This window comes from Chiloscyllium punctatum, chromosome 2, assembly GCF_047496795.1.
Source record: "Chiloscyllium punctatum isolate Juve2018m chromosome 2, sChiPun1.3, whole genome shotgun sequence".
In the NCBI taxonomy this organism is placed as follows: domain Eukaryota; kingdom Metazoa; phylum Chordata; class Chondrichthyes; order Orectolobiformes; family Hemiscylliidae; genus Chiloscyllium; species Chiloscyllium punctatum.
In genome coordinates this window covers 54561493-54569409 of record NC_092740.1, presented here as the reverse complement: position 1 = coordinate 54569409, position 7917 = coordinate 54561493, and the positions used below count along the sequence as shown (strand labels likewise).

Genomic DNA, 7917 nt, shown 5'->3' with positions numbered 1-7917 from the left:
TCTTGTTTGAAGATGAATATAGAAACTATTTCCAGATGTTAAGTTGAACAATGTAGCATTTAGACCATTTCATACGTGGTTCTCCCACATCCTGGAAATCATTTGTTGTTTTATAAAATTGCTGTGCTGCAATAACAGCAAGCATCTTAAAACCGCATTGTTGGTTACAAATTCGCGACATGTAATATACAAATGAATATTCATTACACAACAGGGTAAGTGGCCAAGGAGGAATTTAATGGAACTATTTATATTTCAAACATTTCACATGTCACAAATAACGTTATCGAAAGACTAAACGTCGACGTAATGTAATTTTTAACACTTTATTACGTATTGAAGCATTTGTCAAATTTATCCACATTCTAATAGCATCAACTAATCTTTTTAATTCGTGAATATTTTACAGGTTGAAAGTAAACCGGATACATTCATGTTCTGAAACATAATACCGACGAAAACGGTAAAACAAAACATATTCAGTACTTCGTGTGTACAAATGCATGTGAAATGTATACCATATTCACCGTATAAAAACATTTAGTTAATAACGCACTGGTCTTGTTCTTGTGTTATGTAGGGTAGTATTAACAGATTATAGTATCTAAAATAATTGACTTTACAATGCAGATATAGTTATAGTGACGAATACGGCTGCCCATCTCAAAATGCATATGACAACAATCAGCCATAATTGTTGATAAAAATGCAAATTCTGCGTATGGAAAAATACAGATCAGCACAGAATGCAAGTCAAATGTTTTGCAAAAGCATTACAGATAGCTATAATTAAATGGCCTTTTATCATACAAGATGGCTGTTTTGACTGGTTTTAGTGGTCTGCGGCTTATTCAAAAGCATGACACACAGCTCCAATGAGATAGGTGATTCCTCGAATGACTCAGTACTGTTCCCTTTAATTACATCCATTTATCTAATCCAGAATTAGGGCGGCAAAATGTCGAATATAAGTCTATGTATCCCCTGCAGTGTATCACACAAAGCTCACGTGCATGCGTACATTCGCCGCCAATTATGAAAACTGAATATTAACATATGTAGTCGCTATATTATTTTAAGATCATGAGGGTAGTTCAGATCCATGCCATACAGTGTCGCTGAATCCATCTGGAAACCTATAAAAAGATTACAACAGTGACATGACAATCACGTCCCAATCTGCAAACCACTAATGACATTTTCATTTAAAATATGACTCATTTATCCGCTGTGTTATGGCAATATTTTTAAGATGTGTTTTAACCAATGTTTTGCTGCATTGATATAGTTAAAGTTACCTTTAAGACAATGTTTTCCACACTGTAACCCAATTATGATGTATTCAGTTTATAATACCTGTGGTCATTTGGTCTTTTAAGGTGGGGTACGAGTTATCAGATTTCTGATTAAAATAGTCCCTGTACATCAATTGCTAAGTGGACTAGTTTGATGGGATGATTTGTATAAGTGTTGTCGCAATAAGCGTACAGAAAGCGACCTTAAGGCAAATTTGACCAACATTTCTGTATTTTAAGACTTCACCTTGCATTTTGAAATTCCTAATTCAATTATAAATTCAATAGAAAAGTGGCTAAAATAATAATTTAATAAAATAATCTTAAACCTACATTGTGCTAAAGGCGTATATTTGGTATCAAGGCAACTAAAAGAAGATTGGCAGGTTTGAAATTGGGAACATTGGTAATGGAAAGCGAGTGTATAATCGTCACGTTCACTATTGCCAGTGCCATTGCCTTTAATTATTATGCCTATTAAAACACGCTGCTGCAAGTAAGAGCCAACCCATGTGACAGGTAGTCATTATTACTGCAATCATTTTTGGCAACTAGTATATTTCAGTGACGTTGGTGCTGAAGGACTTTCCCCCTAAAATGGTGCAGCTCAATTTACATTTACCGAAATGACTTCTTCGTACACAAAAAAAGTGAACAGCATATAATTGGACCAATTTAAATTCCGACAAAGATTCACTTGCATTCGAACGTTGGCACCTATTCAAACTAATGCATTCGAGAGATTATGAGTCTTAATTTACGATGTGCTGCAGTCTTTGGGATAGATATGATGAGGTTGATATTTACACCAAATGCAGTCTTCTGCAGAACTGTGTATCGGCATCAATCCATAGTTTTAAAAAAAACACAAAAAGTGGTTTTAGTAGCACTTACAGTAGTCTATTACTTTGAATAGTATTATACACCTATACATTTAAAATCGTGTGACAAGTGTTCTTCGTGAATTATTTATTTATTTTGGGAGGGTGCCGCGCAAGGTAAATTAATATTTGCCTGTAGTTTACAGCACTGTCTTCTGTGTCATCCAAAATACACAAAATTTCCAGTTTTGGTATTCAGTTTTCATTTTTCATGATTGTAAGAAAACCATAAATTGTAATCTGTTACACTCATGTAATAGGCCCTTTGCGACTGCAAAGTGGAAAATAAAAACAGAAAGGTTTCTGTCTGTCTGTTTGTACGTCAGTCTGCCATGCCTTATATATTGCAATAATTGGACACATTGTCATTCGCTTAAGAGCATAGTTAAGCAAATCCAAGAGCATGTCAAAATGGATTGAGGTATTTGTACACAATTCGGTTCATCGTATTTTAAACCTCTTTAAATACCACAGTATTTTGGGGTGCTTCAGTTATGTCTCACTACTCAATCTATTAGCTGCTTTCAATGTTCAGTGTTGCACTTTACGGCGACAATGTTGTCATTTCACGAAAATGACCCTTATGATGGAAAAATTCTTTCCGTTGTGTTGTCTGGTTACTGAGCCAGCACTTAATTCAAAATGGACCTATCTGCTGCGCACTAACGTTAACGTCACAGCTTGAGTCATTTAAAGCCTTTCGTATGTTTTGATAAAACGAGTAATTGTCTCATTCTTTGAATGCAATGATATTTTATGGGGGATTAAGACTTAAAATTGGACTCCGTCTGTTGTACAATTTCTAACGATTATACTTTAGTTTCATTTATCGACTGCTTTTTATTTTTGTGTTTATTCATTCCCCAATTTTGTTTTTTTTGATTTCATAACTGTCGTAGACATCCGGGGAAAAGTCTAAAAAATTTAAACATTGGCATAGTCTTGTTATTAGAAATTAAGGCCGACAAAGCACGGTGTGTTACTATGCCAATCCTATATTAGTTGTTTCAATTGTAATTGTTTCAAAGGAGAAGATTGTCATTTGAAATATAGAGTTTGTACTGAATGAGCAATAGTCAAAATATATTGTTTCATTTGCATAAGTGTAAATCAGAGAGGAGAATAAACAACCATAACAGGAGAAATGATCACAACGATTCATTTAAAAACCTGGTCAAAACAGATAGCTTAGTCTATTAGAAAGTCGTCTTGTTGATTGTATCGTTTAATTATGATTTGATGGTGTCATATTAGAACAATCTCTATAACTGACGTAGGGTCCTTTTGATGAAGCAACGTTAAATAAACTGGCGTCGTTTGATTTTACATAAGATTTATACAATCTCTTCTCTCTGAATAAACTAATTTGCTGAACACATCTAATTAATCTGCAAAACTAAGGGCTGTTATAGTGTATAGTGAAAGGGAACATTGCACCCCATCAGCTACTTAAACTAACCTTTCAGATCTTACCTCTAAATATTCAGACATACACCATACAGTTAGTTTCTAGCTGAATAAAGATATAGGCCAACATCAGGCATAACTAGGAGTAGAAATTCTGCACTGTTCTTCTATTAGCCCCATTTTCTCCTGTGAGTCGAATATGACGCAACTGAATTTTATATATATTATATATACACACATACATGGGGGGGGGGGGTGTCATAGAGAGTGAAAATGTGGGGCCAATTCATGTTCTGTAACTCTGGCTGCAGGTTTCTGAATGACGGATTGTCTCCCTTTGTAAAATAAATCCTCGTGTATTCCAAGTAAAGCGGCATTTTTTGGCACTTACAGTCATTGGAATAATACGATTCATAAGGCATTCCTCTGATCTGAGAAATAAAATGACACAGAAGACTTGCAGTAAAGATCTTATGTCATATTTTACTACAAACACTAATGGAACAGGAGAACACGGCCGCGCGTTCCCAGAGTCGCCTGACACTCAGCATTCAGCCATTCGGTGAACTTTCCATCTCTGGTCTCATTGCACACTGGCGATTATCCAATTCATTTTAATTGAAGAATCCCGGTGCCAGACAGCATTTGACTACGATGGGAAGCGATTAAAAAAACCAAACAAACAGCCCGAGCAAATTGTTTGCGTATTCATAAATGGACTCACTGCGTAGCGAGCTCTGATCTCCAGTTCCCCGAACAGCAAGGCCCTGTTTTTGTTAAAGCAGTGGCAAAATGCCTCGTAGCAACCGTGCGAGGGCACAGAAATTGAAGGACGTTACCCCGAGCAGAGAAGCTTTCATCTATCCAAAGAAGGACAGACTCCTCCAGAGCTAGGATTGGCCACACATTATTTGCAGGAAGGAGAGCAAAAGGGCCGCAGCTATTTTAGATCTGGCGACAAAATAAAGGTGTTGAGGGGGGTGGGGGGCTTGGAGTCCCTTTGTTTGCGGCGGGAGCTGACGACTGATCGGCCATGCATATCAATAAACGTGTACTTGAAATTTCTCATGACATCATCATTACCTTGGTCTCCCGCGGTCCGGGACCTTTGACCTCGCCGGGTTGGTCCAGATTTCGGCACCGCAATCCCAATGATGGCCCTGATCCGTCTTCAGACCCCTGGTAGCAGCGGCAATGGTGCGGCGGCTCCGAGCTTTCCCAGCTCCGCCAGCTCTGACGGGGGGGAAACCGCTCTCCAAATCTCTCAGCAACCGCCCGCCGCTGCCATTAGAACAGATCGGGATCGGCAGCAGCTGAGGGGGGCGACCGCATTGCCCGCTCTCCCGGCTCGCTGTGCCCGTTTCCACCACGGAATTAGCCAAGGGAAAACATTGACGCGATGTGGCCGCTTTGGATAAGTGCTGTGGGCTCAACGTCTTCATGCAGCCTTTGTGAGAATGAAGCGATTTACAATGCAAATAGAGGCCTGTGGACGGATAGATGCACCTCACTCTTAACTCTGTCCAGATCATATCGAGACTAATCCGCCGATGGGGTTGTTTTTACCCCCCACCCGTCCTCTTGATATTAATACCTGGAGTGCTAATGTTGAATATTAAGTTCTGTGGAAGTTGACCAAAAACTTCGAGGGACGATGCACCCTCTCAGTGCCAGTGAGCAGATGAGTATCTCTGGGCCGAGAAGTAATTTATGTGGGAAAAAAAAGGTTGAGAATGTGAACATGGCGAGATCTATTGCAGCCTTCAGGTACTGCGAGTGTAAAGAGAGTGGAAGGCATCCGCAAACGCAAGGATTGAGGAAGTTAGTTGTTATCTTTGGTTATCTAGCTGTATGAGTGTATTTGACCGTCATAAAGCTAGATAACCGAAAGTAAAAACTGCTTCTAGGATCTTCGTGGCGCTTCCGAGAAAAGGATGAATCATGGAATCGTGCATCCTACCCCCTACCCGCCCCCCTAAATACCGTCGGATGCTAAACACTTAGAAAGTTAAACCGGTGGTATGTCTACAGTATCAATATAAAACATCCTTAATAAAGGTATTCGTGCTGATGGTGACGGAAGTAAAGTATTAGTGGATGCAAGTTAACTCTAAAGCAAGGGTTAAATAAGTGTCCTCTGGCACGCATGGTCTGAACGTTTTGCAATAATTAGACTTGCCTAGTTGTTAAAAAGAATATGACTGAAACTGGTGTCTCAACTTTGTACCTGAAATATTAAACTGTCCTAGAGAAAATGGAAATTGTTTTTGGTTTAAGAATCACCTCTCCAGTATTTATGTGGATATCTCGCTGCGTGAAAGTCGGAGGGTTCCTTAGAATTGGGAAAGCGAATGGGATTAAAAGTTTTAAATCGGAAGAGGTCTCGGGGGAGATTTTAGTCGATCGGTTGTGAAAATATCACCAGGCGAGCATTTTACTCTGGAACATGTGGCAGAACTTGTATAAGATGCATTCATGGGAACGTTTGTAGTCACATGTCTCCCCAAGAAAGAAAGCCAAATACGTTTTAATCGGCTCGCCAAAAGTGTTTACGTAAATAAACCAGTCTGCCTATAGGCGACGGAATAGAGGACAGCCGAGTTTCAATCGCTAGGTGTAGATCTGATCGTTATTATTTTAAAATTCAGAAAGCAAAGAAGGTTTGCTCTTCTAGCACGGTTTCCTTGAGGAAGGCAATAAAGCAGAAAGACGCGGCGGGAACCTCCCTCTTGTCAAACTGTAAAAAAAAACAAAAGTGTCTTACTCTGCGTCTAGCCTTGGAAATTAAACTGACATTTAATGAAGGATACGAAAGCACGTCGTCCTGATGACTACCCACGTGGCCACTTTTTGTTTCTTTTTTCAGCATTATCGGATATATCCAGGAAACAGCGCTGGCATCCCAAACTAAAATAATTAGGACGTGTGCAGGCGTGAAAGGGCAGGGACTAGGGATGGGGAAAGAGTAGAGTCTGCAGCTTGCGCCTAATTGCTTCCGTTAAACGGAGTTCAGGAGATGTGAACGGCTGGCCGCTCCGCTTCCCACGCTCGGGGGCGGGGGAGGGGAGAACGAGTGGCAATGTCGTGCCCGAGCCCAACCGCTGACAGGCAGCTGGATTGGGGGTGGGGGTTGTTGGTGGGCTATGGAGGAGCGAGAAACTGTCAAGTGCAGCTCTCTATCTCTAAAACAAATGTGATGGCATTTCCCACCCACATCCCTCAGCACGTCAGCTTGTACCCTCCCTCCTGGGATCACCGTATATTCTGGCCCCTGGAACTTAAGGAGTGTAATCTTACCAAGTGGACAATAGTTTCACTTAATAGCAGCCTATTATATCCCAACAGGCTAACCGAGTTTGGGGACTGGCAAGCTATGAACCTTGCTACTGTCTTTATTTACTCAATTCCCGTTAGATGTTGTTTAGTGGCGAGCAGTCTGGCACACGCCTGCTTAACTTTTATTACTGTAATAGCCATCCGTGACACTTGCCTGTTTGCTTAAACTCATTGTTTAGGACAAACAACGTTTGCATTGTAAAAGTGTAAATGAGTGTGGTGTTTACTGTATGATTCAATGGTGCTGTAACCACTAACTGCTGTTAACCTAAAGCCTGTTTGTTTAAAAAAAATTAGCATTACAAAGTACACATTTCTTTCCTTTTGAGAATAAGGAAGATTCCGTCTAAACAATAAGGTGACATGGGAAATTGCACTCTTAAATGTTCGTCCAAACGGTTGGTGTGTTTCAAAGCATTTACTGCTAAATTGAAAACGATTGAATTCTGATGTTAGGCATAACAATGGTCTCTGCAAGTTTCTTCTCAGTAAAGAATGTTCACTGTTAGTGAACTGTTCACTCTCAGTGCTTTGCTTTTACGTAAATATTTTAGGAAGAGTATTTTAATGAACAGCTGTTTTGTAACTGGGCTTACTGCAATGAGAAACAATGGCCTTCAACTATTGAAACGCACAAAAGAAATATACAAGGGTTCGTTAGAGTAATTTATCCATAAAATTGTTTAGATTATTGTTACTAAGTGACTTATGGTTATAATTTCTGGAACATAGTCAAAGCAATATAAGTTTTCCAATAAGTGAATCATCAGAACAGATTTGACAAAATACAATGTGGTGTTACATCTGTATTTTAGAACGCAGTCTATAAATACATATATCAATACCCAGTGAAAACAAGTTGGAGGAAGTTTGAAGTCTGCGTGAGTGTGCATGTTAACTAGTGGGAACCAGAGATCCTCTTTTGTGGCAAGGGAGCAGCAGATTGCTGTGCAAGGCCAATGTTAAAAAGGCAGCTGAATTTAACACCATCTGGAAGA

At 39.6% G+C, this 7917-nt stretch overlaps 1 long non-coding RNA gene across 2 annotated transcripts; it reads right to left on the bottom strand.

The window, feature by feature from the left end:
- Nucleotides 1-216: 216 nt before the first annotated feature.
- LOC140484120 (uncharacterized) lies at nucleotides 217-6757 on the bottom strand. Of its 2 annotated transcripts, none has more exons than XR_011962171.1 (2): nucleotides 4667-6757; nucleotides 217-1136 (listed from the first exon to the last, which is right to left on the bottom strand). It is a non-coding gene; the product is annotated as an uncharacterized lncRNA (long non-coding RNA). The 2 variants fall into 2 exon arrangements; XR_011962170.1 differs by lacking the exon at nucleotides 4667-6757 and adding an exon at nucleotides 4308-4659.
- Nucleotides 6758-7917: the final 1160 nt, after the last annotated feature.